A 25,176-nucleotide genomic window follows, 5' to 3' on the forward strand; every position below is an offset into this window, starting at 1 on the left:
CAACATCGCCGCCACCATGAAGAAACAGCTTCCTGGGTAGGCAAGGATGTCACCATGTGCTTCATGGTGACAGATGGTGGCGCAAACAACAGGGCAGCAGCAGCGGCATTGGGCCTGGAGGCACATATTTACTGTGTGGCTCACCTTCTCCACCTTGTGGTGAGGGATGCCCTGGGCCTGGGCTCCCAACAGGAATCCAGGCTGGATGCCGCGACTTGTGATTTCCGGCATCTCATTATGAAATGCTGTCAGCTCACATGTCACTTTTCACGCAGTTTGAAGGACAACTACATGCTGCATGATATGCAGGTCCGGGAAGGCGTGCCAGAGCACTGCTTGAAAGGCAATGTCAGCACTTCCTGGAACTCCACCCATGCTATGCTTGAGTGTTTGGTGGAGCAGAAGAAAGCTCTCAGGGCATTGTTCTAAGAGATCAATGCTGTGGGGTGAGAGAGGCAGCTCAGCCGGGATGAATGACTGACTATTTCTCAAACTGTGGAGGTCCTTAAGACCTCTAAGGAATACACACAGGTGCTCTCCTCTGACACGGCGATGCTGGCTCTGTTCATCCCCATGATGCACGCGCTTTGTGAGAGGATGGCTGAGTTTCTGGAACCAGCTGAAGGACATGCAGAGTTAGTTCCAGCAGTGCACACCCTGGTGGAGAGGCTGCAAGACTGTGTGACAACCTGTCTTGAGGCTGTTGGCCAGAAGCCGGTCTACATGTTGGCGACCATGTGTGACCTGCGCATCAAGGGCAGCTTTGCAAAAAAATAAAACCCATAGGATAACATTGGTGGGGAAAAGCTTGTTAGGTTAATTGGTTTGACCCAGTTCTCACGGCTAGACGCAAGGTGAACTGGGAAATGCTTTGATGAGTTTTTCCCACCAATGTAATCCTTTGGGTTTTTTTTTTTTTTTTGCAAAGCTCCTGAGGGGCATTTTTGCAGGTAGAAGTCCCAAATTTTTAGGATAGCTGGAAGGGACTCTCCTTGCAAGAACCCCCAAGTTTGGTGAAGATTGGGTTAGGGGTTCCAATTTTATTGGGTCTGGAAGTGGTCGCCCCCTTCTCCATTCAAAGGAATGCAAAGTGTTTGCATTTCATTTCAATGAAGGAAGGGGGGCAACCTCTTCCAGACCCCATAACTTCGTAACCCCTCACCCAAACTTCACCAAACTTGGAGGTTATTGCAAGGAGAGTCCCTTCCAGCTACCCTGAAAATTTGGGACCTCTACCTGCAAAAATACCCCCCAGGAGCCACGAAAAGCTGCAAAAATGCCCCATAGGGTTTAAATGCCAACGTTTTCTGGGAAACCCGAATTTAAAGCCGAATTCCTATATTTACCAGTATAGGAAATTCAGCATTTGGGTTTTTCCAAAAAAAATGGCCAATAAACCCGAACCCGAATTTTACCCAATTTTATTTTTCAACAGCCCTACCTACAGAGGGATGTAGAGAATGATTACAATATCTATACATCTATTTCTCAAGCATGCCCCCCATCTGTAGATATCTAAATCAGCAGATCAGGGCCATATTAACACTAAACAGATTTTCCTGCAAATTTGGGGGACCTCCCAAATTTACAGAAAAATCTGAAATTTTAAAGAAGGACATTGGGGGTTTTAATTACCCCCAAAATATAAAAAAAGCATTTCTGTGCATACGCAGACAATGCAGTTACTGTATATACCCATGTATAAGCCGACCCGCGTATATGCCGAGGTGCCTAATTTCTCCCCAAAAATGGGGAAAAATTAGGCACCTGCGTATAAGCCGAGGGTCGGCTTATAACCCCTCCCCCCCCCGCAGGCTTACCTGACAGGGCTCCCGGCGAAGGCGGTGGTGGTGGCGGCGGGGGCCCCCCTGCAGGAGGCTTCCAGGGCGGGGGGAGCCAGAGGCGCCCTGGAGCAGGCTTCCCCCGGCCCTTCCAGGGCGGGGGGAGCCGGGCGCGCCCGGCGGCGGCAACCGCGCGGCCTTCCAGAGGCCGTAGCAGGCTTCCCCTGGCCCTTCCAGGGCGGGGGGAGCCAGGCGTGCCCGGCGGCGGCCACGCGGCCTTGCAGCGGCCGCAGGAGGCCCTCACAGGGCGCTCCTGGCCGGGGGAAGCCGCATGGGCCCGGCAGCGGCGGCGGCGGCGATGGCGGTGGCGGTAAGTTGCCCCCTCCCTCCTCCCTCCTCCCTCCTCCCTCCTCCCCCCTCCCCTCCCCTACCTTATTGACCCGCGTATAAGCTGAGGCCGGCTTTTTCAGCCCTTTTTTTGGGCTGAAAAACTCGGCTTATACGCGAGTATATACGGTACCTTTATTCTTCGCAGCTGGTAGCATCTGCATATGACCTGGCCATGGTGCAGCTTCCTGAGTTGCTCCAGGCCTAGAGCAGCTCCCAGACACTGCAGCTGCTGGTAAGGTAAGGTGAGGGAGGGGAGAAAGAGATAGGAGGATATTGACTAGAAGGGGAGAGGGGAAGAAAGAGGCTGAAAGGGGAGGGGAAATTGATGGTGAATGGGTGGGGGACAAAAGAAAGAGGGGGTAGGTTGACAGATAAGGGGAGGTGGAGAAACAAGGGGGAGATTGTCAGAGAAGGGGGGAAGGGATGCACCCTCCCTGCAAGTTTCTTTCAGGTCCCCACTTGTTTTATACTAAGAATGAAACCTTAATTACAAAGAAAACAGTGAAACAATGACATCCTCAACTGTGGGAAATTTTTGAATGTAAGATGCTGCAATCACTCAGGGTCTTCTTGAATAAGCATAGTACAATATTATTTACAATAAAAAAATAAAAGAATGCAAACCCTACCAGAATCCTGCATAGCAGCTTGCTTTGCCAGCTTACCCTGGTTGAGTGGGGTTTGGGAGAAAAGGGATCTCAGTAGGGTGTAATGCTATAAAGACCATCTTCCAAAGCAGCCATTTTCTCCAGGGGAACTGATATGTATAGTCTGGAGATCAGTTATAATGCCTTACCTGGAGCATGGCAACCTTACATCAAGCCTGGAAGTGATGGGGCAATGCTATAGGGATCACCCCAAATCTCTATGGTCTTTACTATAAAGATCTGAGAGATTCCTAGGGTGTCATCTAGAAGTGGCATCACTTCTAAATGTGCACACAACACCCCCTCTCCCATTTCCCCACTGTGATGATCAGCGGGTCTGGCAACCCTGAATGGAGCTGACCTAGATTCAGGTACTTTGGACCTGTAATAAAACATGAAATGGACTTCGGAATACTACAGAAGTCATAGTACCTAAATCAATAGATTACAAATGCTGAAGACTAATAGGCAAAAGTATAAAATAGCAGAATACTTTTACGACTGTACAGTTTCAGTTTTCAGGCAGAACATGAATGGGAAGCTTAAAACTTTTTTTCTGTATTCAGTCTGAGATATCAATGGATATTCAGGAAGGTTAGTGTGCATGTTTTCATGGGAAACTGGATAACATTTTCTAGGCTCATCACCTTGATTAAGGTAATTGGAAATTATGTATATTGAAAATTAATATAACTGGTACTATTGTTGTAATTCTATTGTTACTTCAGGGTTATGTCTTTCAAATCCCAGATTATAATCCAGTTATTGTGTTGTCCAGTCCTTTGGAACTGAATCCCTTTTCCTAAATCAAGCCAGTTGGAAGAATCTAATATCTTGGTTAATTGGAAGAAAGATTGAATTTAGCTTACAGAAATTTTGCACTCACAAACTAGTCATTGAATAGAACTCAGCAGTCAGTTGCACGTTTCTGTTCACTGTTATACCCAGTTGTTATTATGTATCTTTGTTGCATTGTTCTATATGATGGAGAGTTTGGGGCTAAAGACATTCTGTTTAAATTAATTTGTCTTGCAAACTTTATTCCTGATTTAGTCCCATAGATCCCACACAGGCATAATTAGGAGAAGTTAAGCTTAACCTTTTGGTTCTGGGAGCGCATGGAGAAAAAGGCTGATGATCTATAGCAAGAAGTTGAACTGGTCCTTTAAGAATGAAAATTCACAGGTAGCCACTAATTGCTTGTAGAGGAAAGCAATAATACATAATCATAATGATGATGTGTGTTAAACCATTACATGAAATTATTCATTTTTTCTTATTCTTGCTTGTTTGTTCCATAGTAATTTTCTCATTAGCAGCAGCAAAACTGTGGCTGTATGAAAAAAATTAAGTATGTCTTCTCGTCAGAATTAAGGAACAGCCTGCTTTCCATGTTATAGCTACATAGAAATACATTTTGTACATTTCCTCTTTTCAGTTAACCATTCATCTAATAAATCCTTGGTGGTGGAAAGTGCCATCAAGTCACAGCCAATTTATGGTGATCCCATAGGGTTTTTAAGGCAAGTAATGTTCAGAGAAGGTTTGCCATTGCCTGACTCCAAGTGGGCTGAGAGAGTTAAAAGAGAACAGTGACTGGCCGAGGTCACTCAGCAGGCTTCATGTGGAGGAGTAGGGAATCAAACTTGTTTCTCCAGATTAGAGTCTGCAGACCATAATCTGCCGCTCTTAACCGTTGCACCACACTGGCCTTAGGTTCTCATATTTTAAAGCTTTTAGTTGGGAAATTCCTGGAGATTTGGGGCTGGAGTCTGTGGAAGGCATAGTTTAGAGAGGGGAGTAGGGTTGCCGGAAACCCCCCCCCCGGAGGTGAGGGATCCTCCACTTTGGGCCCCTCACCCCTGCGCTGTCCACCTGGCCATCGAGGGTCTTACCATGCTTAAAATGAGGCCCAGGCCTCAACATTTCTTGCCTGATGATGTCACTTCCGGAACTGACATCAGCACACAGATGACAACAGGAGAGATGCTCTGGTATTTGGGCAAAACCCTGTCGTCGCCTGTTTAATGACATCACTTCCAGAAATGATGTCATAATGCAGGCGACATCGAGGCCTCGGCCTCATTTTAAGCCTGGTAAGATCACCCCTACCCCACCCCCTCCAATGGCCAGGGGGGACCTGGCAACCCTAGAGGGGAGGGACCTTAGTATAATGCCATAGAGCCCACCCTCCAAAGCAGCCATTTTCTCCAAGGGAAATGACCTCTTTTGTCTGGAGATCAGTGATCATTCTGGGAGAACTCTAGGCCCACCTGGAGACTGGCCATCCTCAGTTTCACAGATCAACCATCTCTCTCAGCCTAACCTACCTCACAGGGCTGATGTGTGGATAGGGGCAGAGGGAAATCCATGTGTGTTACCCTGTGCCTATTGGAGGAATTTAATAAATAAAGCCATAGAAGAAAAATGCACGTGTTTCACCTGAACCTTAACTCCCCCCTCCCAATAATCCTTTCCTTAGTATATGACCCCAAATATTCTACATATTTTCAGAATCTGAAAGTTATGGTCAATTGCCAAACTGGAGGTGATCATGTTTCCTACCTCTTTTTAGCTTTGCTGTGGCATGTTTGGAGAAAATGAACTATATCTGGCAGATGTTAGTTGTGCTCCTTTTAAAATGTGCTTTCAGAAGAGAGACTTTGTAGGGAATGAGGTCTATAGCACAACAAAATGGCAGGAGTTTATCTCTTGCTATTAGTGAATTTTAATCCTTCTCCCGTTTCTTCTTTATGACAAGCATTGCTTTGTTCTTGGTTTGAGGGTGTTAATTTAAAACAGATTTGAAAAGAGGAAGGCAATATTTACATAGATATATCCTGGCATGTAAATCCCCAGAGCAGCTGTAACTTAAATTAAATGGAATGATTAAACAGTTATTCAATTAGTGAGAAAAACAATTGCCAAAAGAAGCATGGTGTGGCTATACATACATAGCCAGCAACTGCCTCCCAGCCACAATTAATGATAATTAATGTCTCTGCCAACATGGGGGAACACTTTGCATTGCATCTCAAGTGCAGTTGTTCACAGGGCCTTTTCATACTGGAAAACAGAACCTTTTGCCTCAGTCAAATCAAATTAATGAGACCATGAGGTTAGCTTTTCCCATCCTACCATTTATATCATGGATAACAAAGAGATGACCATACTGGCAATTCAGCCATAACATACCTGAATTAGAAACAATGAAAAATTCATGCTGTTGAGAATGGCACTCGAAGCCAAACTAAAATGTCATTGATACATGCCTTCCTTTCCCACTGATGGAGCATGAGACATAAGCAAAGTGGCAAATAGGGTTGTGCATATTGATAAACCCGAACCGAAAAACCCCCCGAAAAAGGCCTTTTTGGCTTCTTTCAGATTTAATTAAATCTGAATATTAAAATTGGAAATAAAGCCAAAGCCAGATAACCGATCACTGTATCAGCCGAATAGGTATTTGGCTGTTTTCGCCTTCAGTTTCTCCCAGGCTTTTCCCTATGGGATTTAAAAAAATGAGCTCTGGGGGAGGCATTTATGGAGGTAGAGTTCCCAAATTTTCTGGGTAACTTCAAGGGACTCTCCTTGCATGGATTCCAAAGTTTGCTGAAGATTGGGCATGGGGGTCCAATTTTATGGGGTCCCAAAAAGGGTTGCCCCCATCCATAGAGAAGCATTGGACTCCCTGTCCCAAACTTTCCCAAACGTTGGGGTTCATGCAAGAAGAATCTCATGAAGCTACACTGTGAATTTGATGACTTTACCTCGAAAAATACCCCCAAGGAGAATTTTAAAAGTACTTACTTTTCATAGTCTGTAATGGCCACTTCCCCTCACTAAAAAATAGTGGGAACACTCCATTTCCCATGAATGCTTGCAATGAGCTATTGTGCAGGTCCATTGTAAGCATTCATGAGAAACTGGGTTTCCCCACAATTCTTTAGTGAGGCGAAGCAGCCATTACAAACTATGAAAAGTCAGTACTTTTAAAATTCTCGGGGGGGGCATTTTTTGAGGTAGAGTCACCAAATTCACAGCATAGCTGCAAGGGACCCCAACGTTTGGTGAAGACTGGGTCAGGGGATCCAATTTTATTGGGTCCTGAAGGGGATCCATAGAAAAACATTGTAGACTTTACCAAGCATTTCTATGGGGGGGTGACCCCTTCAGGATCCCATAAAATTGGACCTCCTGACCCAATCTTCACCAAACTTCGGGATTCATGCAAGGAGAGTCCCTTGAAGCTACCTACAAAAAGTCCCCCACAGGAGCTTCAATTTTTCCCCCATTGACTATAATGGACCCCCCCTTTTTTTAGGAAACCCAGAAATAAAACAGAATACCCATATTTACTGGTATGGGTATTTGGCTTATTTCAGATTTACTGAAAAAGTAAATTTGGGCCAAATAAACCCGAACCCGAAATTTACCGAATTTTTTTTGGCACAACCCTAGTGGCAACATTGGCATCTGAGCCATTTATTCATGGGTAAAAGCAATTTATGCATTAATGAAATCACAACTCAATATGTACTTGAGTGAGAATGAAAAGGAATCCTAATGCCACTATTGAACTCACAGCTGTGGCATTATCATAAATCACATTCACACTCCTTTGTCTTCATAATCTCTGACCCACTTATATAACTGATGTCTGAAAACCAGTCTGTTACTATATGTTGGATTGAAGATCTGGAGTATGGTAGGACACTAGCCAACTTCATTCTCTGCACCTTTATTGTCCATGTCTGTTTCCTCTATCTCAAAAACACTGTAGGTTTCCCAGTTATTTCTACTCTCAGCAGGAGAGTTCAGGATGTTAACATGGCAATAGAACACTGTTTAAAATTATTAGACAACTGTGATTGCCCTGTTTCAGTTAGGGGCTTCTCAATATGTATTCCTAGCTAGGTGAAGAACTTCCAGCATCACTAGCAATGGTGTTAGTAGGTTTGTGGCTGATGCCTAGGGTGAGATTTGGGATGTCTTTTCCAGCATCAGAGCTTACATTTCTTGGAGCAGTGTCAGTACATTTAGGACTATTGATCTTTAAGGATGGAACCTTATTTATTTTATTTTTATTTAATTTACTTCACTAGCTTGCCTTTTCTCACGAAAACTCAAGGTGGATTACATTTTTTAAAAAATATATCAGAGAGCAGAAGACATCCAATAAAAGGGCAATAGGACTAGGTTTTTTGGAGGGACCCTACATGAGGCATGACATAGTGCAGAATGTGGATTACAGTCAGAAGACGATGCAGTAAAAGCAAGGTGATACATACAATAAGCATTACAATAGGCTATACAATTTATTTGGAGGGTGGAGGGGAACTTTCAAAAGATACAAGTGAAATATTGTCGAAGGCTTTGACGGTCAGAGTTCATTGGTTCTTGTAGGTTATCCGGGCTGTGTAACCGTGGTCTTGGAATTTTCTTTCCTGACGTTTCACCAGCAACTGTGGCAGGCATCTTCAGAGTAGTAACACTGAAGGACAGTGTCTCTCAGTGTCAAGGGTGTAGGAAGAGTAATATATAGTCAGAAAGGGGTTGGGTTTGAGCTGAGTATTGTCCTGCAAAAGTAATGTGCTAATCATTGTCCTGTAAGTATCAAGATAATGTGCTAATGAGGGTATGGTATGTTAATATGGAACCATTGTATCCTGAAGTGATCTGTTAATGTGTGTAATCCAAAACTAATCTGCATGGCTATTGTTGAATGTTGTCTTTGTTAGTCTGGAGGTTTTTTAGAACAGGAAGCCAAGCCTTATTCATTCTTAAACTCTCCTCTTTTCTGTTAAAGTTGTGCTGATGTTTATGAATTTCAATGGCTTCTCTGTGCAATCTGACAAAATAGTTGGTAGAATTGTCCAGTCTTTCAGTGTCTTGGAATAAGACCCTGTGCCCTGTTTGTGTCAGTCCATGTTCAGCCACTGCTGATTTCTCAGGTTGGCCAAGTCTGCAGTATCTTTCATGTTCTTTTATCTTTGTTTGTATGCTGCGTTTTGTGGTCCCGATGTAAACTTCTCCACAGCTGCAAGGTATACGATATACCAAGGTATACTTTTGCAGGACAATACTCAGCTCAAACCCAACCCCTTTCTGACTATATATTACTCTTCCTACACCCTTGACACTGAGAGACACAGTGTTACTCCTCTGAAGATGCCTGCCACAGTTGCTGGCGAAACGTCAGGAAAGAAAATTCCAAGACCACGGTTACACAGCCCGGATAACCTACAAGAACCAATACAAGTGAAAGTTTACTAACATAATGGTGATCTCTTCATTCCTCCTCTAGGTTTTTGAGGATATAGTGATTTATTTCCCATGATTCTTAACATTCATTAATTGTGTATTCATGTTCTCTGTGGTCACTGCAAATTGGCAAAGTCTTTCTTAACTTCAGCAAACCTTCTGTGCATTACATTTTCATAGAAGAGCTTACCCCTTTAATTTCTAATTCCCCCAATGCAATCGTAAACAGAATTACATCCTTCTGAGCCCTCAATGGACTTAGAAGGGGTAAATTCATACAGGATTTTGCTGTCAGACATGCATGAAATGCCTTTGAATGTTGGCAAGAATCAGCTTAGAGCTCATTATTCATCATTTATCTGAGCTAAGCTCTCTTTAATGTCTGCTAGTCTTTAAATATTCTGCTACTATCCTGACCTACCCACATTTCGCCCTGTTATTTACTTAGCCTTCATGCATCACTATCTGTATCTTACTTCCTCCCACTTTCTTTTCAAAATGTGCTTTCTCTATAACCCACTCTGATATTACAAGCAGTGTTCCAGGTATTTAACATGAAAAATCAAATTAATTATTTTTTTAGCAAAAAATTGGATTTTTATGAGCTTAATTAGGCTCCTCTGTTAACTTACTTTGGCTCTGAAAGCCAACTTTCTTCTTATACTTGTTTTATGTGTAGGCAGCTGTCTTTGACATAGTGAAGAGCATGTGAGAAAGAAGAATATCTTAATAGGAAAAATTAAGGAATACTACACATTGGGGAAGTCCTCATCTAGCCCTATGCCATTTTCTCTTTCTTCACACCAAATCTGTCCTATAAAAATATACATTTTCAATATTATTTGTACACCCCAAAATCACAATTACACATTATTCTTATATCAATGATGTACAGTTTAATATACAATGATGTATTTCGTTTATTTATGTTACATCAGCCTTTATCATTGAGACTTAAGGCAGATCCCAGGGGCCAGGTAGGCCAAGTCAAGGTAGGGGACCATCTTCTGGGCTAAATGCATAGTATAAACTGTATAACATGCATTCAAAATAAGTAATTGCAATACTGAACAAGTCCCAATGCAATTATGGAAAAATCTTTGGGGTGATGGATTAAAATTTACTTCATCTCAAATAATAAAAGAGAATTGGTATAAAATGTTCTACAGGTGGTATGTCACTCCCAAAGACATACAAAAAATTGGAGGAGAAACTGAAAGATTATGTTGGAAATGTATGAAACATGATGGGACATTTTACCATGCATGGTGGTCATGTGATAAAGTATCTAAGTTTGGAGTGACATACATCTGGAAATACAAATGATGTTAAAAGCTACATTTCCATTACAACCACTTAATATGTTATTAGAAGCTATTCCAACTCAGTTACCAAGAAAGGTAATAGAACTCTTCAAATATGCACTAATGAGGCTAGAATTTGCCTAGTATCGAGATGGAAACAACAAGAGATCCCAACGGTAGAAGTGTTGATGGTTAAACTGACAAACTCAATAAATCAAAGACCTACAGAAGAATTTCAAGAGAGATGGAGTTGTTATTATACCTATGTCAATTGATAAAATTTTATACAATTATTTAGATTTAGAATAATGTAGTGATCTATTAAATAAGGAGATCAGAGGAGTCTTTTGTTCTATATTTATAGTTGAATGACTGTATGGACTGACAATTTGTTTAAGATAATCAGTATGAGAATACTAACTTTGAGAATTATGACCTTAATAATATATAGACGTGAAACAAGGAAATATAATACTATAACATGAATACCTTAATATGAAAATGAGAACCTAAGAGGTAAAGAAAATATATGAATTATGGAAAGATATGTAACTGAACTGAAATAACGTGTGAGATATATGTAGCAGAAGTTTTTTGTTATACTTATGTACAAATATAGATCCAAAAAGGCAGAACTGTTTTTTTAAAAACAACAACAACCAGTAGTGTGATATTCGATGCATATAATAGGAACCTGAAATGTGAGCAGCATGAATCAAGGTAAGCTTGAAATTGTAAAACAAGAAATGGAACATTTAAACATTTCAATCCTGGGAGTAAGTGAACTAAAGTGGACTGGATTAGGACATTTTCAATCAGAAAAACACAAAGTGTTTTACTCAGAGAATGACAAAAACAGAAGAAATGGAGTTGCATTAATACTGAGGCAAGATGTAGCTAAGGCAGTCAGGAACTATAATGCAAAGTCTGACCGAATAATATCAATCAGACTTCAGGGAAAGCCTATCAACATAAGCATCATTCAAGTTTATGCCCTAACTACAGGTGCTGATGAGGAAGAAACTGGCATGTAAGGAAAATCCATGCTTTAGCTTCATTGCTAGCTAGCAGTTAGATGTTTCCAGGTGTGCCGCTGAGACCTTCGCTGAAATGTCAACATAGATAAAAACGAAAAAAATGTTCTCCTCTTTGAATCCTGGATGGGGGGTGTTTGAGATCCATTGAGTTGCTTTATTCTATATGCCTCAAGCATCATTTCTGTAACTTTCTCACCATATTATAATTAATTGGCTTGACATTGAAGATTTGATTACCTATCTATGCATATCTATATCAGAAAACCTTGCCCCAGGCCATATAAAGAAACCTTGGTAGGTGTGAAGGATAAATGTTGTTATGGGATAATTTTTAGAAGGATAAAGTTTGTTATGGGATAGTTATTAGACCCTTGAGAAGATGTCATGTAAAGATTGTGATGTATAACCACAGATTAAGATTCCCATGGTAAAAGGTATATAAGGGGCTGAAAATTGTTAAACGTTGGAGGTCTTTCTTAGACTTCCCAGGCGGTGTGTTGGTATGTATAGATATGTTATGTGAATGTTATGATCTGTGTACTCTGTGAAAATCTGTAAACTACCCTGTTGTGACATTGCCAATATTCTGTTATACTTTGAGACTCGCTTTTTAATATTTTTGAAGTTAGCAATAAAAAGAATCTCTAAGATTCAATAAGATTGCCTCTTTACTTTGGGTAACTATTTCTACTAAGGTACCATACCTTCCAGCAAGGTATACATCCTATAGATCTAGTCACTGACAACAGTAACTGAGCTTCAAATAACTGGGCTGTCAAATAATTTTTATTTCAGTATTGTTTGGGTTCGGGTTTATTTATTTTTTTAAATAATTTTTATTATTTTTCTGAAACAAGTTAACATATAAAGATAAAGAGAAAAAAATATATATAACAGGACTTCCCCTACATCTTCCTCCATCCATTAATAAACCTGTGCGCTCTTTGGTATCTACAATTCTAATCCTAATATTTCTAATTACACTTATTGAACTAAATGTCATACAGTTTTAAAGATATAACTGTGAGGGTTCCCAACCTCCCTGTGCAAACTCCATAAAATCACTTGCTCAGACGGTCATGCAGAAACAAGGAACTTTATTGGAAGCTTCAGGGTAGTATAGGCCTTACACTGGTAAAGTTGCAAGTGCTCACAATTTCACACAGACAGAATTATAACCCCTACAGGGAAGCAGATGTCAAATGTATGTTATGGGAATCTACGAGATAATTGTGCATGGTACAGGAACATCAAAGACCTCAGGAAGCTCGTTATTGCTATCTGCCTACCAAGGCCATAGCTGGTGGGAGGGAGTCAGAGAGAGCAAGGGAGGTGGACGTGGGAAGAGACATTCCAATCTGGGGCCTGCTAGACACAGCGCCTGAACCAAGGAAAGACAAAAGGCCTGGACTGCTTTTACGAGTCCAGGGGGGGGGGGATACACACAAGGCAAAGGCGTACAGACCCTCACAATAACATTGAATATAATCCTTAAAAGTGGTTAATATTAATTCAGAAAAAAGGAAAGTTAATAAATCTCACTAATAATAAATGGATTAGATCAATAAGTAAAAATTATCATCTCCTTAATAAAACAATTCCTCCGTAAACCCTCCATGCCTCCCTTACACCTATTCATTGTAGATTGTCTTTAAAATGTATTAATATAGTAAATTCTACCATTGTTGCCAAAATCAAGCTTTTTAACCAGTCCCTTGTCTATTTCCAAAAAACAAAACTAGACTCTTTTAGCCAGTCCCTTTGTCCGGAATTTCCAGTGTCTTCCACTTTTCTTCATTAACTCCCAGCACCAGAGAGCATCCTTGGAGATGGTTGGTAAAATTCCCTCTGCAAGCATAGAGTTCTCATAGTACACCTGCATTGTGATTTCTTCAATTCCAAGTTCGTAAAAGGAAATTCAGGTAGCTCCAGCCTTATCATCCTTCAAATCCTCCAAGCTAATATCAAATAATTCTCCAGGCAATTTATAAAGACAAAAGTCAAAGTCTCTCACGTTCATATCCTTCGTAAGCAGCTGGACTGTTGCAGTTTCCTGTTGAAAAGACGTGCCGTCTTGTTGTTTATCCTGGCTCTCCTTTTCCTTTATGGGAATTTCCTGATCTTGAGCCATCTTCTCAATTGGAGAATCCACTGCTGTCACATCTGACTTCATTGTATTAGCTTGGTCCTTTATGTCTTTAAGTACATTCAGAATAGAATCCAATTTTTGGTTGGCAGATTGATATAGGGTGTTTGTCATGGCAATTAGTTGATCCATCTGTTTAATCACACGTTCCATGCTTGCTGCTTTAAAGAATTTTGTTAAAACTTAGTTGATGAAATCTGGGCAAATAAACCAAAAAATAAAGAGATTTGTAGGTAATTCAACAGGATTCCTGTGTTGTGGGTAGTATTTTGATGTTAAAATACCATCAAGTTAAAAACACTCTAGTATAGACTGCGGCAGAGAACAGGATATACCCAAAAGGATACAGAACCATGGGCCTTTCGTTGCCTCCTCTTGTCCTGGAACTTGGGAGTAATTTGCCAGTTACACAAGGGAGACACACTTCTGGTCTCACGATCTCGCAGGCTGTTACAGTCTCGCGATAGCATGAAACAATGAAGATGGAAAGACGACAGCTAAGGAAGGGGGATTCTTCCTCCCTCCCCTTTCAACGTCGACGTAACTGATTGGCGGTTGTAACGTCTTTCAAAAGCTCCTGTTTGTTATGTCTACCCACTGATCAAATTGATAGCATTCCTGCCAGTTTATCTGATTTTTTTTGTTTTGTAAGAGTCATTTATACATCAGGTGGGGAGGCACGGATTTGATAAATGTATTTGCCAATTCTTCAGATCCTCCAAATCCAGGTAAAACGAAAGTTTTTATAACTTACTCAGATTTTAGAAGAGTAGGTATTCTTGGGCTGAGCCTGGTTCCAAAGAGATATTCACGGCGTTGTATTTTCCCCTCAATGCCGGCGGGACCTTGCCCAATTCCCCGAGAGTCGTCCTCTCTCGGAAAAAGGGGGGTCAAATCGCTCTTCAAGGCTGCAGGAGAGTTCCTGTTCCCCTGTCCCACTTTTTAGGAACCGAGTAGGAGTGCAAAATGCATCCCAAATTTGAACGTTTCTTGGGTTCTTCGGGAGCCCCCGAGGAATGTGGCGCTCAGTCCAGCGTCTCTAGCGGAAGTAGGGTTCGGGTTTATTGAACCTGAAAATTTTCAGGAAAATCCGGAAACCCAGATTTCCTGAAACTTTTCGGGTTAATAAACCTGAACCCAAACAATGCCCAAAAAATTTGGCACAGATCCACGCCACCAAGTCTGGCCGCATGGATCATAGTGAAGCCCCCCCCCCGCCTCCCCGGGTCTCTCGATAAGGCGGGTGAGGGGGCTTCAAAGAGATCCATGCTGCCAGGCTTGGTGGCATGGATCTTAAAGAAGCTCCCCGGGACAGGGGAAGCAGCCAGACTCCCCTCCACCCTGCCAGGATCTGTCTCTATTTAAGACCTGGACTATACATGGAGTAGAAAGTGGTAGCAGAATTCTGAGATGGCACAATGGGTTATACCGCTTCCATCTGTAGGTGGGAGGTCACTCTTTTAATGCTCCCTGTGTAAAAACGTCTAGCAAATTAAGGTTTTAGGGTAGCCCTTTGCAAGCTGTGTTAAGTTTCAATATACAGGAAGTTATGAATGTAGGTAAATTTATCCACAATCTGATGTGGTACACAATTAGGGTTGCCAGCTCCAGGTTGGGAACTACCTGGAGATTTTGGGGGTGGAGCCTAAGGAGGGCATGGTTTGGGGAGAGGAGGGACTTCATAATTGATTATTTTTCTGAATTTCCACCGAACTCCTTGTTCCCAATAACAGCAAAAAAATTTCCAAAGGCAGGAGTAGAACTGTTTTACCCATCCCATTTCCCACTAACCCATTCTATCAACCATTTAATCACACTGATATCAAATAAGGATATGGTTCAATCTATGTGAGGGAGCCCTATTATTATCTTCTGGTAGAGCTACTTGATTGCACAAGCTTGCAAATCTAATGGTACTGCTGAAGAAAAAGTGAGTTATGAAATACAAGATGTAATGATGAATTAAACAAGAGATTCTGGAAATAAATGTGTCCTCCAGCCTGCCACTGTGACTAATTCTGCATCACAAGTGCATAATGTGAAGTCTGTCTTTATCAGGGCATTGCTCTCAACATCATAAACTGGCATTTAGAAAGAGTGAATGCCATGAATTTTTCATAATGATAAGGACAGTCTCTACTAATTAGAGAATGATATCTATTCCTACTACAGACTAATAGGAAAGTGGTACCTAAGGAGCAATTATGTACAGGAAATGTATACAGTGCTTCCGGCTTCTGGTGTAATATCCTAAGAATCATAATTTTAATATTTTTAAAAAAGCATTTTATGCTTTATTTTACTGCTACGATCTGGTTACCATTTTTATGATGATTCATGTTTAATAGTGTTAATCCATTATTTCTAGATCATATAACTCGTACTAAACACTTAAATGATAAACATTCTTGCCCAGCCTTTGCCTTCAGCTTATAGTTTAATATTTGTTGTTTTGTTTTATCCCTGTTCCTCCCCTTGAATGGCAAACCCTAATCTGTTGAACCAGGTTTGTTTCCCACCTCCTCCACATGAAGCCTGCTGGGTGACCTTGGGCTACTGACAGTTCCCTCAGAACTCTCTCAGCCCCACCTACCTCACAAGGTGACTGTTGGGGGGGGGGGAAGACAACTGTAAGCCTCTTTGAGATTCCTTAAAGGTAGAGAAAATCAGGATATACAACCAACTCTTCTTTCTCATAAGAAAAACAATGCTGGACCAAGACCCATCAAGTTCACTAGTTTGTTCACACAGTGGCCAACCAGGTGCCTCCAGGAAGCCCACAAACAAGATGAATGCAGCAGCATTATTCCACAGCACCTAGTATAATAGCTTTTCTGATACTGGAGAGAATAGGTATGCGTCATGACTAGTATCCATTTTGATTAGTAGCCATGAATACCCCTCCATGAACATGTCCACTCCCCTCTTAAAGCCTTCAAAGTTGGTATCCATCACCACATCCTGGGGCAGGGAGTTCCCCAGTTTAACTATGCGCTGTGTAGAGAAATATTTCCTTTTATCTGTTTTGAATCTCTCGCCCTCCAGCTTCAGCAGATGACCCAATGTTTTAGTATTATGAGAAAGGGAGAAAAGCTTCTCTCTGTCCACTCTCTCCACACCATGTATAATTTTATAGGCCTCTATCATGTCTCCCCTTACCCACCTTTTTTCTAAGCTAAACAGCCCTAAGCATTTTAACCACTCCTCATATGGCAGTTGCGCTAGCCCCCTGGTCATTTTGGTTGCACTTTTCTGCACCTTCTCAAGCTCTGCAAAATCTTTTTTTAGATGTGGTGACCAGAACGGTACACAGTATTCCAAGTGTGGTCTCACCATTAATTTTTATAAGGGCAGTATGATTGCAGCAGTTTTATTCTCTATTCCTTGTCTAATTAAGGCCAGCATGGAATTTGCCTTTTTCACAGCAGCTGCACACTGGGTTGACATTTTTCATTGAGCTATCCACTACTATCCCAAGATCCCTTTCTTGGTCTGATGTTGCCAGCATTGATCCCATCACTGCATATGTAAAGTTGTGGTTGTTGCCCCAATATGCATCACTTTACACTTGCTCACACTGAATCTCATTTGCCATTTTAATGCCAATTCCTCCAGTTTGGAGAGATCCTTTTGGAGCTCTTCATGATCCATTTTTATTTTAACCACCCTAAATAATTTGGTGTCATGTGCAAACTTGGCTGCTTGGGACACTGGTTGTAAGTTGAAAGCTGGGCTATACATTTTAATAAAAAGAAATATAAGGAAAAATAAAGTGAACCTTTCTGATTGTATGGAAAAACTCCAAAACCTTCTATCCAGTTCCTCTAATGAGCACAGAGAATTCACCTTCTTGCAAGGACATTTCCATTCATTTTCAATGAATAGGTTCACATGTGGATGTCACTTTCTAAACCATGTTTAAAGCAATTTGTTTTGGAGGAGGGATCTTATTCTGAACTCAAGAAAAATCCAGTGGAGGTGTTCTTAGACAAATATTTTAGTGTTACTCCCCCCCCTAAAAATAGATATATAATTGGTATCCGAGATGACTAGGAAATAAATGTTGAAACTTTTGCTTCATTCATGATTCTAAGCATAAAACAGCTTAGAAAATGCTGCACCTATAGTCATGTCCCGGGTCACAAAACCAGGTTTTCTTTGATTAAACAGGGAGCCTGAACATTCCAAAAATTATGCATTTTAAAGTTTCTCTCCCTCACTGAGGACAAATGTGAAAATATACATATTTTCTGCAAAAGCTTCAGCACTGAGTTATAAGCAGAATTTTGAGCCATCTGGAGACTCAATATACTTTTTATACTCAGGTGGGCATGCCCAAATATAAAATGCATTAAAAAATTAAAGCTACAAAGTACGCAGAATTACATGGAAGTAAGCCCCACTAAACACAGTGAGGCTTATGGTTGCATAGACATGGATTCGACTGTAGTTGAAAAAATGTCCTTTATAAGTCAGATCTGCTTGCTCAATCTTTCCACAGTTGCCATTTGCAAGTTTTTAAAAAGACATTTGCTTAATTCTACAAGCTTATATATATCTACAACCTTAATAATGATGGGGAGGAAATGTGTATTTTGCACATGACATACACAAGTATAAAAAGAACTGTAAGAATCAGTTATTTGCATCACATTTATTAGGAAATTGCTATTCCAATATACAGACAAAATATAAGCAAAGTAGCTGAAATTAATTGTATTTTGTTTCTGTGATGTTTCAGATAATGGGTTTAACTCAGCCAAACACAGACTATTGTATATTCATGCCTGTAATATCTTTTTTTCTCCAGTTTGGTCTTTCTCTGAATGAATGCATAATTATTCTTCCACTGTGTCGTATCCTCAATAATAATCCATTAGTCTGAATAGCCAGACAAGTCTCCAGGGCAGTGCTTCCCTGAAAAATGCCAGCTGAATACTGTAAGTGTGATCCTGCCGGTAGATTGTCAAGAGTACATAAAACAAAATACACTAAATCATCATAATTTATTCTAGCAAAAAGCCTAATGATGTGTCATATTTAAGATGGATATTCTCACACAAGTATCCTTTGAGTTCAGGTGATTGATATCCTACCTTAAAAATACCCTTGGATCTTTTGTATAAAAGTTTTTGAATCCATCAGGTGTTATAAATCATATTTAATTATTTAAACAGAATGTTTATAGAGACTTCACTGTCTGAATCCACTAGTTGGAAATCACTGTAGACTGATTTCCTATGTCTATAGGCATTATATCATTAAAACATATGCTTCACTTATGGAAATTAATGACAGGCAGGCAAAGAAGGGGGGTCCTGTTTTTATGCATAAAATAGCCAATTTTTGCTGCATCATGAATTTCCTGGATACACAAAACAGAAAATTGATGCTGAGTCCAAGTCCATCTTGACAGATAAGTGCTTACCTGTAATCAGCTACTTACAGCCCATTTCTGAGCTTGGGTGGCAAAAGTGCTTAGGGGGCCCAAGGGGCCTCGCTCCGGCGTAAAAGGCACTTATGCCGGTGCAAACGGCCAGTTACTCCAGGGACAGTAGTCAGCGGAGGGGGATGGTGTGGCTGCGCCAGCGCAAGAGCCACACCAGTGCCTGAGCAGCATAGAAGCGGTCACGGGGGCATTCCCAGGGGCGTTCCTGTGGCTAGGAGGCCTCCTAAGGCCCTTTGGGACTGGGAACACCCACTTTTTTCACCGAAAAGTTACTCCAGGACTTGACCTGGCGCAGCCCATTGACCACCTAGCAAATGCTCCAGACCCTCGCCTCTCCGCCACACCCAAGCACCGCACATCACAGCCTCTGGAATCCGCTTAGAGGCTGGCCAATGGGGCCAGGGCAGGAAGTGGCAGCACCCCTCCAGAGGAGGGACTTCGGAGGCGGGAATTCCCCTCATAAGTGGCACTTTGCAGCCAGTGCTCACTTGACAGGTAAGCCTCGCATGGGCTGGCATGCTGCTGGTCTGTGCCAGGGGGTTGGGACTTTGTGGTTTTCTCACTCCAACTCCCTTTCTGGAGGGACTGTGCATGGTTCTCACTCCAACTCCCCTCTCTACGGGGACTGTGCATGGTTCTCACTTCAACTCAGCTCTCTTGGGGGGGGGGGGCTTGCCACTACGGCTCCTCCAGCTGCCCTCTCTGGGGGGGTGCTTCTGGTGGGGGGGCACTAGTGCCAGACTTTCCCCCTCCACTCTAACTGTTGCCTTTGTTGTGGTGCACACCTGGCCTCACTCAAGAGAGAGCCTTTGTGGGAGGCCGGGGCGAGGTAGCCTCTCATCCCACTCTGTGTTTTTTTTTCCAGATGCCACCGCAGTTCTGGCGAGCCCGGCGGCTCCATGCCACTCTGCCTCTCACTCAGCGCTGATGGCCGCACCCCACCCACCCGCCACTCACGCCACCCTCGCCCTCAGTTGTGCTCCAGCCTCCATGGACAGCCTTCTGATGATGCTGGCTACACACGCCACATCCACGGGCCAGGACCACCCCCATGCCATTGGGGTTTGACCCGTGGGCAGCTGCCATGCTGCCCAGGGGTCGCCTGGCCATCTAACCCCAGACCCTTCTTTCTCATTGCAGGTCTCTCTGACGACCATCCAGGCACCTTCACCCTCCCGTACACACAGTGTCATTAGGACAGAAGCAGGTCACCGAGGGAGCAGTGCCATCGCCACCCAGCACCGTGGCAGCTCTGTGACCCCCTGGCCCCCACCAACACCCAGTGTGACACATGGAACTCCAGCTGAGCACTACTCTCCCACTCCATTCCTGCTCTCTCACTTGCCACTCTCCAACTTGTGTGAAAATAAAGTTGTCTTTTGAAACTGGAGCCGCCTGCATAGTGCTTGGGGACAGGCTCGGGAGGGTCTGGCTGCCCTGGTCCAGGCGACCCAGCCATGGGATCCAGCATCACCCCATGGATGGGCTCCTAAATATCGGAACTCAGTCCACAGATACCGGGGGGAGGCGAGGGAGCAAAGGCCATGAGTTGGGCAGGAGGCCTGTCCAGAGGGCGGAGGGTGCAAGGGGGGGACCGTCAGGACTGCAATGAGCCTCGACAGGGTGGACCACTAGTGATGAGACATTGTGGGCGCCATGAGCTTTTGTGGCCCCTTCATTTGCATGGGCAAAGATAGCAGCCTATGGCCGGCCATACCGGCCCACCAAGGCATCCGGCGCACGCTGAACACACACCAGTCTCTCATGGAATACCTTGTGCACACCTGAGCACAACTGTTGGCGCCTCACATGGGGCCACCCTATTTTCGGCGGCCCTCACATGCTAGGCACCCTGAAACCTCCACCCAACAGAACGCCGGTTGTGGCTATTTTGCCACGGCTGCCCACATCATATCTGTGGCTGGCTACTGCAGCCACTGCACAGCTGTGGAAACACAGATCTGTTCAGATTGGCCTTGCCCTTGGTGGGGGGTCCCGCCCCCTGCCCGCTAGTTTCCAAGTGATGGCATAGAGCCAGCCCTGGAACCTGAATATTTGCCGTCGACTGATGTGGCACATCCAAGTTCAGGAACCAGGATGGCCATGCCTACATTACTCCCAAGCCATCCCCCAGCCAATGTTCCACCATCACTCGCACCCCCACCACCAATGCTCCAATCAGCCCTTGTCACAGGAAGGGCTCCCCCTGCATGGTTAACGAAAGAGAAGCTGCTGACCTCTGTCAAGGGGGGTGTTGCCATGCTGGCGCACCCTCCACAGCCTCTCTCCTGTCTCCATCAATGCTGCTTCCACGGATGCTCTCCACCAGTGACTTGGCCATACCCTCCTATGCATACTCTGGAAAGGCTCTCTCAGCCCAATGCATGACTGTCTTCGGTGTGTGGTTGCCCTGTCATTCATGCCCCCTCCCTCATGCTCCACACCTGGCCTTTGGAGACCAAGAGCACCGAGCGTCATGGGGCTGGCTGCATGGTGGGAGATGGAGGGAGAGGCAGAGGGTGGGTGACAAAGCCATGCCTCAGGGCAGGGTGGTTGCCCCTTGCACAGGTACCCGGCTGCCTTGGCGCCGAGATGGGAGGTGGTGGTTGACATCTCCTCTCCGTCGTCATCTGCTCCACCCGCTGCCTTCCCCATCCTTCCAGTGACAGGTACTGGCTGCTATTTCCCCCATCTGCATCCTAGGGCAAGCAACCATTGACACAATGTGCGGCTGGTGCCTTCCCAATGAGGCACGGACTGCCAGTGGCTCTCTGGGTGGGTTTCAGTCCTCAGCGTCCAGAGCAGGCAGCTGCCCCTGAGGACATGGAGGCTGGAAGCTCCTCCACCTTCCTTGTCCCCTCCCTGTATGGGCTCCGATCCCCCCAAGGGGATTCGGCCTTCCCAAACAGGGGCTGCCCTGACAACCAGCATGTCCAGAGCCATGTCTTGGAGGCAGTGGAGCTGGCTCGGGGTGGGGGCTGCCCGGCCACTCTGTCCACTCACACCCGGGCCCTGACTCTGGCCCTAGCCACCCAATGTCCTCTATTGTCTCCGTGCCAAGGCTGGACAGCGGCAGGGAACATTTCTCCTGGGAGAATGCACTTCAGCAACTGGCCAGTTCCCACTGTGGCCGCATAGTGGAAGGAGAGGTGGAGAGGGCATGGCCTGGCATCGCTTTGCTGGCAGCTCCCGGTCATCCCTGCAGCAATTTGCATGGAGCCCCTCTGTCCTTTGGAGGGGCTGTCAGCCAGGCAACACCTCCCGGTGCAGGCAGCACCCATGGGTGGGGGGACTGTGCCTCTACCCCTCATCTCCCACTCCCACATTGCCCAGCGGTGGGGCCACCATGACATGTCGGGATGGCGTTTCCACACAGGCAGCTGCCTCACTAATCAGTCAGCTTCCTAGGGTCTGGCTGTCTTCCGAACTTGGACATCCCATGCCAAAGCAGCTTGGGGCCTAGCACAGCCATGGGAACAGCCATCTGTACAGATGCGTCGTTCCCGTGTCTCGCCCCGTTAGTGGGAGACTTTTACATGCTGACCCGCGTACACTATGGGACCGACAGAACTGTCCGTTGGCCCCTGCCCCACCCTCCTCTTGTGTGCCATCTCCAAGCTTGGATGGCGGCAGACCCACCCCCCTCTTCAGGGGGTCCACCTCTTCCTTGGTTCAAAGACAGAGCTCGCAGCCATCCTCTCCCGGTCCGTTCCCACTTCCCCCTCTCCATCTGGTGGCTTGCACGCCCCTGCCACCCTCTGGCATCCACTGCTGACATTGCCTCAGAGGTGGATGACATCACTTTGGCTCCTCCTCAGTCACATACTGGTAGGGGCTTATGGCCATATCATGTAACATATAACAGACTACCTGTATTTGTGTGATGCAGACACAATAGTAATTAGTACAATGCAGAACTTGGAATAACTTCTTTAACTGACCAATAGTATGCACAGTAATGGTGCTTGTAATGTGATGGGCATGATTGTATGCTTCTTCCTCATGCATTCATAATTTTCTAAAAGGTATCATTAGGTGCTGTAGAAAAGGATACCCACAGTCTCCTTGAAAAGAGGAAAAAATGTATCATTTTACTACAATGTTGATGAGACAGTGAGGATGTGTTGTTATGAATGGGACACTTTCAAAGCCCATTATCCTATAAATAGCACATTTACCCAATAGCCAAGCATTTCCAGCAGGTTGTCTCGTTGAATGCACTCACACAGTTGCTGTCTTGAAAATATGTGCATCATGAGGGCACCTCAGAAAACAAGCACAAACAGTAATAATTGCTCTTTTGGTATCACAAACTAGTTGCATATTAATGTTATACAATTTCTTGCAGTTTCTTCATACGGATTTTCTGGAGTACGATGATGAGTATGGGTCTTGCATCAACAACCTCTATGATGCCTGGAAATCTTATCATTGGATAAATATTTCTCTTGACAGCTGCAACATGTTGTTCCTCTACTGGGAATTATATTAATTCCATTACATGCCAAACACTGCATCTAGAAAATGGCCCAAACAACTACTCACAGAAGACCTAGTTACACCAAATGAACATAAAGGAGCACAAGTTCTGGCACAACAAATGTAAGTTGACAAGGACAGCAACAAGAGAATTTGAGGAGGGGATGGCCAAAAACATTAAGACAAATAAACATTTCTTCAAATATATCAGGAGCAGGAAACCAGACAGGGAGATGGTTGGGCCTTTGGATATGTGTGTGTGTATTAAGTGCAGTCAAGTCGCTTCCGACTCATGGTGACCCTATGAATCAATGTCCTCCAAAATGTCCTATCTTTGACAGCCTTGCTCAGGTCTTGCAAACTGAGGGCTGTGGCTTCCTTTATTGAGTCAGTCCATCTCTTGTTGGGTCTTCCTCTTTTCCTGCTGCCCTCAACTTTTCCTAGCATGACTGTCTTTTCTAGTGACTCTTGCCTTCTCATAATGTGACCAAAATACGATAGCCTCAGTTTAGTCATTTTAGCTTCTAGGGTCAGTTCAGGCTTGATTTGATCTATAACCCACTGATCTGTTTTTTTGGCAGTCCACGGAATCCGTAACCCTCTCCTCCAACACCACATTTCAAAGGAATCTATTTTCTTCCTATCAGCTTTCTTCGCTGTTCATCTTTCACACCCATACATAGTAATAGGGAATACGATGGCATGAATTAATCTAGTCTTGGTGGCCAGTGACACATCCTTACACTTCAAAATCTTTTCTAGCTCCTTCATGGCTGCCCTTCCCAGTCTCTATCTCCTTCTGATTTCTTGGCTGCAGTCTCCCTTTTGGTTGATGGTGGAGCCAAAGAATAGAAAGTCTTGGACAATTTCAATTTCCTCATTGTCAACCTTAAAGTTGTGTAATTCTCCTGTAGTCATTACTTTTGTTTTCTTGATGTTCAGCTGTAGTCCTGCTTTGGCACTTTCTCGTTTAACTTTCAGCAGTAGTCGTTTCAAATCTTCACTATTTTCTGCCAATAATGTAGTGTCATCAGCATATCTCAAATTATTAATGTTCTTCCAATTTTCACTCCACCTTCATCTAAATCTAATCCAGTTTTCCTAATTGTATGTTCTGCATATAGATTGAAGAGATAGGGAGATCTGAAGAGATATCTCCCTATCTCTTCAGAAACCTATATTATTAGCAATAAAATTATTGCTATCTATGATTATATACACATACATTATAGGTGCTACTTAATATTTTATACCTTCAGTATACTTGGTACCTATATTCCCCATTATTTATACTTCTAAGAGCATGGGACCAAGGCATGCTTCCTGCCCCCTCCCCTTCCTTTCCCTCCTCTGCCCTCCAAAGCCTCATTAATTTGCCAGTAGAGATGCATCCCTAGCCGGTGTGACTGAGCCAGGCCTGCCAGTCGCCTCATGTCTCCCTTCCCTGTGGCCGCTGAGCATGGGACCAACAGCGCATTCCTGACCGGAATGCCTGCACCAGGCTTAGGAGGTAACGCCCGGCGCGAAAATCCCATGCAACACTCATAGTGTCAGCTCTGGGCCCACTAGGCAAATTCCAATAACCGACCTCTAGACAGGAACTCCATAGAAAGTTGGTTTATTTAGAAAATACACAGCGAGTTTCAGAAACTGGCTTGGAAGCAGCGAGGACACGAATG

This window comes from Euleptes europaea, chromosome 15 (assembly GCF_029931775.1).
Source record: "Euleptes europaea isolate rEulEur1 chromosome 15, rEulEur1.hap1, whole genome shotgun sequence".
Classification (NCBI taxonomy): domain Eukaryota; kingdom Metazoa; phylum Chordata; class Lepidosauria; order Squamata; family Sphaerodactylidae; genus Euleptes; species Euleptes europaea.